Source organism: Scophthalmus maximus, chromosome 18, assembly GCF_022379125.1.
Source record: "Scophthalmus maximus strain ysfricsl-2021 chromosome 18, ASM2237912v1, whole genome shotgun sequence".
In the NCBI taxonomy this organism is placed as follows: Eukaryota; Metazoa; Chordata; class Actinopteri; order Pleuronectiformes; family Scophthalmidae; genus Scophthalmus; species Scophthalmus maximus.
The window spans coordinates 927,455-935,742 of NC_061532.1; the positions used below are offsets into that span (position 1 = coordinate 927,455).

Below are 8,288 nucleotides of genomic sequence, written 5' to 3' on the forward strand. Positions count from 1 at the left end.
TTTCTATATTATTTATAGTCTTTGTTTTATAGTTGCTGCTTTTCTCTGTGCCACCCCTACACACCTTTGAGAAATGGTTGTTTTTTCCACATTTGTGACACAAAGCGCCATAAGCTGGGCATTGACGGGGCTCGTGCTTGTTTGCACATTTATGGCAGACACTTGTTACCTGCTTCTTATTGCTTGGCTTGCTCTTGTTCCAACTGCCCGTGCGTGCTTGCCCTCCTGCTTTTCTTAATGCATCTACTGAGGTGTCATGGACAACAGGTGACGCTTGCATTGCATGTATTTGTGTCTTGACGAGCTCAGCTGATCTACATGTTTCTATGTCTCTAGGCAAAGTGAGCGCATTATCACCTAACAGTCTCTCTTTCAGATGAGTATCATTTATGTTAAACACTAATTTATCCCTAATCATGTCATCTTCATTTCTGCCAAACTCACAGTCTTTGTTCTTTCGACGTAGCTCTGTGATGAATCTGTCCACCGATATTCCTGATGACCGTGTGCGACCAAAACTGATGGCGTTCGAAAACGGCGTTCTTTCTGTGGGCTACAGTAGTCCCTAAATGCTACCAGAACTTCCTCCATCGTTGCTTCGTCTCCTTCATGGATAATGGTAAGTGTATTATACACTTCCAGCCCCTCCTCACCGACAGTGTGAAGCAGAATGGCTATTTTAACCTCGTTGTCTTTATCCACCGCACCTGAAGCGACCATATACAGCTGAAAACATTGCTCCCATCTGCGCCAGTTTTCAGCGATATTTCCGATGAGTGTCAGCGGTGACGGTGGCTTGAACTGCTCCATGTTCGCACGCTAGCACTTGTCAGCTCCCTGTTAATCTTCAGTTAACTTGTTTTTTATACCGTCCTAGACTTACTCCGTAACTCTGTCTTCAGACACCATGTTGTGACTTTATGTAATGTAGACTATTGTATTACTATTACTCGTGGGTTACTTACTCAATCGAATAATCATATACATACATGGAGGCAAGGATGCAGTTCGAGCTGATCTTTTACTGGCATTCAAGTCACGCCACCTATAGTAATACACAGTCGATCACAGAACACATCAGTAGTAACAGTCCAACACTGTCGAGCACCGAGCGCTCGATCCAATATACCACAGTTGGGCCTCTGCTAACTTTGCTAATAGCTTTGCTCCGTGATGATGCTGCTGCTCTGTGTAACGTGAGGCCCGTGTGATGTGGCTGTTTTGACGGTCGGTTGCTTCCAAACATCCGATTTTGGATGAACTGCCTCGGATACACTTTGACCTATTGTAGAATTAGAATGAGTTGAGCGAGAGACACCGGTTCCGCCCGGTCTTTGTTATAAAAGGGGGTGTGTACATTATTATATGAATTTATTTACTCTTATCCCTCAGTTTATTTGGTCCCGAGCTAGACAACCAGGGCTCATGCTTCAAGTAAAAATAATATACTGTGTTTTTTTTGTTCCCTGTGTTCTCTTCGTCTGGTTACATGCATTTGTTATGTAGTTTACACAGCACATGTTGCTGTATATATTATATATGAATTACATTTTTTGATATTTAAAAAAATGTCCTTATCTTTATCTAGTTTTTTATATTGCTGGAGCTGCAAAAGTTACCAACTAAATGTCTTCAGTTACCATAAAGCCTATGATGGGGGAGATGCAGCTTAGAATATATAGTGATTTTTGTCATTAGATGCAAAATTAATTTTTTATTGTTTTATTTCCCCTTATGTTTCAGAGTACATCAAACCAATCGGCAACACCCATGTTGCACGGTTTAAAGAACCATGTATATTGGAGTGCAACCTCTTCAACCTCAGGGGCTTAGAAGGTGGCCAAGTGGATTTCACTATTTAACAACATTCAATACATCCATGGGCATGAAGACCCCCTCTTCCCCAGAGACAAAGAAGGGTGAAGCTACCACAAAGCCTGTTAAAACAGAACCCACATTCAGTAAGTTGTAAAACACTATTTTATTATTGCAAACATGATAATAAATTCAAATGAATAATAAATAATTCTGAACGTTTTAAGTAAAAAACAAAGTTGGATTCAGGAAAACACTAGAAAATGAACAATTGAATGAAATGTTTTACAGATTATGTGGGTGACTTGATGAGGATGGTGTTTGAGGACCCAGCACCATTTGTGGAGTAGATGAAAAAATCCCCAACCCCAAGGATATATCATCCCAATATGACAGGCCGTGAAAAGGAGGAAGTGGTTGCTCGCCACATGTCAGGCTTAAGTCAAGGGGCAGTCGGAAGCCAACATACTGGTCAGCTGGATCAGGAAACTCCTGGCGGATGACTCGATGACGACCCTGTTGTGGCGTCCCACAGCATCAACTGCGAGAAAAACAATGAGGCAATATTGCAGTTGTAAATTGCCCCTCCTGCTAGATTTTGGAATATGTGTATATTTGTTGTTTCCTTACATTTACAGAAAATAAAGATATTTTGAAGAAAATTTCTTCATTTGTTCTGTGGATCTTGTTATATATTGAAAACTGATTTTTACTTTATTTCATGCAGTTGTACCCATAACATCTATTAATTAGAAACTAACTGTTCTTCTGTTCTGCACCACAGAGGTCCGTAGTCCATTCTGTAGATGTTGTAGATGTTCTGCAGGGTGTATAAGTTGAGGCAATTTAGGCTCAAGGCCTGCAGCTGAGAGGAATAGGGACCTGATTCATTCCTCTGAGAATAGATACCTTTTTACAAGATCTAATAGAGCCAATAATAATTGAGGCAGCAGCCCTGCATTACACAAATATTGATCCAAGAAGTAATGTGTGTTTCACTGTAAAACGGGTAAATACAAATTCGTTGCTGAATAAAAAATAAATCTGCACAACTTTTAGTTGAATTGATTTAGTCACTTATCAAAACAAACTAGATAACAAGCTATATTTTTTAGTAGGATAACTTTTTATTTCCCAACATAGGCAACGTTATTCTGATTCAATAAAAAGAGTTGTGCGTCGAGCCAGGCTCCAGTCTCGGTTGAAAAGCATCAGGACTACCGGCTTGTCCTTCCTCTCTGTCGGTGTCAGACTCGGGATTAAACTGGTACGGTTGAAAATTCGCCATTGTTGCTTAGCTAAGCAACGTCGGTGTTCGGAACGTACGTGTCTGGGGAAGAGGCGTGACATTTCGTACACGCCCTGACTGCGGTTGACCAATAACAGCAGACTGGGACAACTGACCAATCAGGTGCGGCTAAGCTTTTTTTTGCGGGGGGTCGAGAGTAAATCCGAGCATGACAGGCACAGGGTGTAAAGAGCCGCTGGAGGAACGGACAGTATGAGAACACTGAAGTCTTTTCCGAACATTGTGGGATGTAAACCTTTTCAAGTGGTGACCCTTTTTGAAAGTATGAACCTGAATATGAGCATAATATGGGCCCTTTAATGTAGCCACTATTGTCCTGGGGGGAGACAGGCTCGGATGAGCTCCCTCCAGGGATGGATGAGCTCCCTCCAGGGATGCCCTCAGCCACTGGTCTTCCAGTGTTCTGGCTCAAAGCCAGCTGCTCTGCCTCTGTCAGAGGTGGTTGTGGCGGCCCTCCTCCCGTTTTGCGAGCCTCTGCCCTAATTCTCTTAGCTGAAAAGAAGTCAAATGTTAATCTACTACACAGGATAATGAAGAACAAATATGTGTTCACAGTTAGCATGCTGTTGGGAGTTACAGGTATTACAAGTTGAAATAGCCACTGATATTTACATTGTTTAATATGTGAAATGATTACAACTATATGCCTTACCTGTATGCACTATATTCTTGTACTTCATATTCAGCTGCTGCCACGTTCTTTTTGTGCTTGTGGGATTGCACCTTACCTTACCTTGCACTGCTTTCAGTCGTGAGCAACGGGAATTTAACCCCGGTTGCCTGCGCATTAGACGGCATTGCTTATCATTACTGTTTTATACCGTCGAGGTGAAAATGAAATGTCTTTAACTTTAAATCTATTGACTATTTATTTCAGTCTTACGCGTTGACTCAGGCAGCAATTGCCTCCTACACAAACTGTCTCTGCTTAGCAGCTGCAGCTGTGTTGCTCCGCCTCCTAAAAATTTGCTCCTTTTCTCCATAAGCACGAAGTAAAATGTCAAGATCCAATGACGTGAAAAATTACGCTCTCGTCTTGTCTCCGGTTGGCCAGGGTAGTATCGGAGCTCCATTGATGATGATTTTATATTCAGCGGACACATGCGTAACTGTGTGAAAATAAACAGAGTTGATCTAACTAACTCAGAATAGCTGTTCTGGAACGGAAATCTCAGAGTTTCCCATCTAAGAGTAGATCAAGTCAGAGTTCAGGTTTAAGTTTAAAGTTTTTTAAACCTGCTTCCTGGAACAGGCCCCAGGTCTGTTTTGTTACCTTTTATTAACCCCCACCCCTTAACCTGCATTTTGGGTCAAAAACTGTGACATATACAACTGAAAGTTGTTCTGCCTCAAACTGCCTTAAATAGTGATAGAATTATAATGAAAAAATTCCAGGCATCAAACCAATTTACTTAATAACCATATAGATAATAAAAATGTATGTGTCCTCTTCCTTATTTCAGTGGAAATATCCACAGTATATCTCCTTACAACTACATATTTGGAATTTCTGTTTTCTTCCATCATTTATCTTACAGACATGGTATTCATATGTGCAAAATAGGATATTTTACAGTCAGAACAACATAATGATGACAACTATAATACAACTATATACAATATACCAGTGTGTGGGATGATTACAATTTCACTGGCATGCGAGGCAAATAAATGTTTTCTTTTTGCTTGTGCACAGCTCATGTGGTACCACCGTGGGCAAATGTCCCATCCAATCTGAATTATACAAAGGAGGAAACAAAAAATGATGGTGAAATAATAGGCCTGTCAAGCGATTAAAATATTTAATCAAGATTAATCGCAAATTTATTCAAGTTTTTTAATCTGTTCAAATTTTACCCCAATAAAATATTTTTTAGTGAAATAACATTAAAATGGTGCACTTAAAAAGTTGGTTACTGGAGGTTAACAAGAGGAAATTGTGAGGGAGTTTTATTCACTCACACATAGGCTGTACAATATTGAACATACAACACATTGTTATATATTTAGGAAATGTAATCTCAAAATTAACACGTAGTTACATACTACAGTGTTCATATAACAAGTTCAGATGGAACATAAGAAAAAAAAAATTCAATTGTGAGGGAGTTTTATTCACTCACAAACGTGACTGCTTTATGATAAACATCCACAAATTTAGACTTGTTCTAGAATATAAAATACATTCAAAACATGTAGTCTCATACTACAATATCCTGCTCCATCATATCACTCAACAAAACAGAGAGTAATGACTGTCAGAAGCCCTTACAAAAACCAATCAATAAACCTCTCAATAGAACGTACATCAGATACTTAAGCAACAACAGATTTGCCTTCATTTTGAACAATACAGTTTCTATTTTGTTGACCCGAGCCAGCTGCTCAGACACAGAAGTCTGTTCACATTTCCAGAAGACAGGGCAGTAGTTTCTTTTGCATAATATGCCCAGAGAGAGAAAACAACCTCTCACATGGTACTGATGTGGCAGGTGTTGCCAAGTACTTGCGAGCAAGGCAGGCTAACTTGTTGTGTGCCCCAGCATGTTTGGACCACCACTCCAAGGGACAATCCTTCATGCTGATGACAGGCTTGGCACCATAGCGCTCTATAGATTTTTCAATACAGTCCTCCTCATTATCAGATTCAGGATCAGAAGCAACTAAGAGAGCTGCTTTCTACTATGGAGGTTCAGATGTTGCTGTTTGCACTGGTTGCTGTGGGAGCATCTCCTCCTTCACAATGCCAGCAAGCAATGCCCACAACTCAGCTCTCTCAGATCTGTGCAGACACACTTTAAGTCCTTAAACCGTGGGTCAAGTGCTGTGGAGATTTTCAGCCATGTACTGTTTGTTTTGTCCTCGCATTTTTCCATGTCCAAAGTGAAGGTCTGTTTGAACTTGAGGATGTTATCTTCTGAAATCTCCATCACCGGAGACAGATGGCATAAGGCAGGCAGCACCACAGAACAGCATACGAACTTTTCTCCTCCAAGGAGTTCAGTGAAGTATTTGCAAAAGACAATTCAAAATTAAACTGTGAGGGACTTATTCACTTTTATATTCACTAATAAACAAAAAGCAATACCAAACACCTGTAAGATGGACGTGAGTCTAAAATAACTGCCCTTTAACTCAGTTGAAAGCATTGGCTCACGTTACGCTACATTAAGCACTGTGTATATCAGATTTGACACGGAACGTTTTAAGCTTCACCATGCAGCCAGAAAGGAAAAGAGTTACCTGCAGGGCTCCAGCAGTGTCTGCAGCTTCTGCAGCTCTTCCAGCTCAGCATTTGTTGGCATGATGACGTTGGTTTTATGCAGGGCTAGGGCCTCTCTCAGTGGTTCTTTTTTCCTCTGAACACGCTTCACCTTCTCCAGAGTGGAGTTCCATCTGGTTGGTTCATCTTGCATGAGTGACTCAGTCTTCAGCCCATGTGCGACTTGCTGTTTCTGGAGTTCTGCAGTATTTGGTGGACTTTGTTTAAAGTGCTCCACCACCTTTCGGCATTTGGACAGTGCACTGTCAAATGCCCTATTCTGCAAAGACACTGTGACAGAACGTTGAAGGCTATGCGCGGTGCATGGCAAATTTTCGAATGGCAGCTGTCTCATCGCTGCAACTATATTCCTTGCACTATCTGTGCTTAGTGTGCTTACCTTATTCCTGAGGTTCCACTGCTTTGCCACATCCATAAACTGTTCTGTGCACACTGCAGCATGATGCCTCTCCTCTGTTTTCATGCTGTTAAAGCATGTGAATGCAGTTTCCACTGTTCATCAATATAATGGGCTGTAGCCCCAGGGTAGCTCTGATTATCTACTGATGTCCAATAATCATCAGATAGTGTGACCGTCTGTATGAGCTCCAATTCCTTCACAAGATTTTCCCTCTCAGTTTCATACAGCTCGTGTATCCTAGAGACGACTGTGGCTCTTGAGGGTAACTCATAAGTTGGGTCATTGGACGCAATCCGAATTATGTTGCGCAGACCTTCATCCTCCGCTATGTGAATCGGCCTGCATGCTGTTGCAATCCATTTAGCTAACGCTATGGTTAGTTTGCTGGAGGTTGACGCGTGCATTGATTTTTGTTGAACATTGTCGAGTGTTTTCTGCTGTATATTACCGGAGCGAACGCTGCTGCTGCTACTGCTGTTGCTGCTGTTGCTGCTAATGCTGCTGCTGCTAGCTGTGGGCTTGGCTTGCATGTGATATTTTAGGCTGGAAGTACTCCGTTGATAACTAAGCTCAGCGTGACAATAAGTATACACAGCCTTGGTTTTGACAACCGAGCCGTCTAGCAACTTTTTGAAATGGAACTTCCCATTCAAAAGCCTTCTCTCCATCATTCAGCTACCGTCGGTATTCGAAGTCATGTGACGACAGGTGATTCCCAGGGTCAAAAAGTAACCTGCATTAACGGCACAAATTTTTTTATTTTTCATTAGCCGAAATGAGGACTGCTTGGTGGCGTAGTGGTTAGCACCTTCGCCTCACAGCAAGAAGAGGTTCTGGGTTCAAACCAACCAGGGCCTTTCTGTGTGGAGTTTGCATGTTCTCCCTGTGTATGCGTGGGTTCTCTCCGGGTTCTCCGGCTTCCTCCCACAGTCCAAAGACATGCAGAATGGGGTTAGGTTCATTGGAGACTCTAAATTGACCGAAGGTGTGAATGTGAGAGTGAATGGTTGTCCGTCTCTGTATGTGGCCCTGTGATAGACTGGCGACCTGTCCAGGGTGAACCCCGCCTCTCGCCCAATGTCAGCTGGGATTGGCTCCAGCCCCCCCGCGACCCTTAAATGGATAAAGAGGTAGACGATGAATGAAAATGAATAACCGAAATGAAAGCCAAGTATGACTGCGGTGCGGCTCTCAGGTAACGTCCAGGAATATCAGGTAATAACGTTAATGTTATGGAACAACAGCCAGTCAGTTATCTTCCAGCAACTGACCTAATGTTAACGTTACATTCTCTGGCTACAGATTATTAGAGTTACAGCACGGATATTTTGATTTTAAATTAATGTAGGATAGCGGCGGCTAACTAGTGTGATGTTAGCTAACGTTAGATCTAATGGCTCTAACGTTAATTTAAACCCTGACATGGCCTAACTCAAAAATTCTCATATTTGTCAGATGAACACCAATTTCCACATGCTTTA

General features: G+C 41.8%; 1 long non-coding RNA gene across 1 annotated transcript; it reads left to right on the forward strand.

Moving 5' to 3' along the window:
• Window positions 1-262: 262 nt before the first annotated feature.
• Window positions 263-2,477, forward strand: LOC118283715. The gene is made up of 3 exons (XR_004784649.1): window positions 263-619; window positions 1,744-1,961; window positions 2,107-2,477. It is a non-coding gene; the product is annotated as an uncharacterized LOC118283715 (long non-coding RNA).
• The last annotated feature ends 5,811 nt before the right edge of the window (window positions 2,478-8,288 follow it).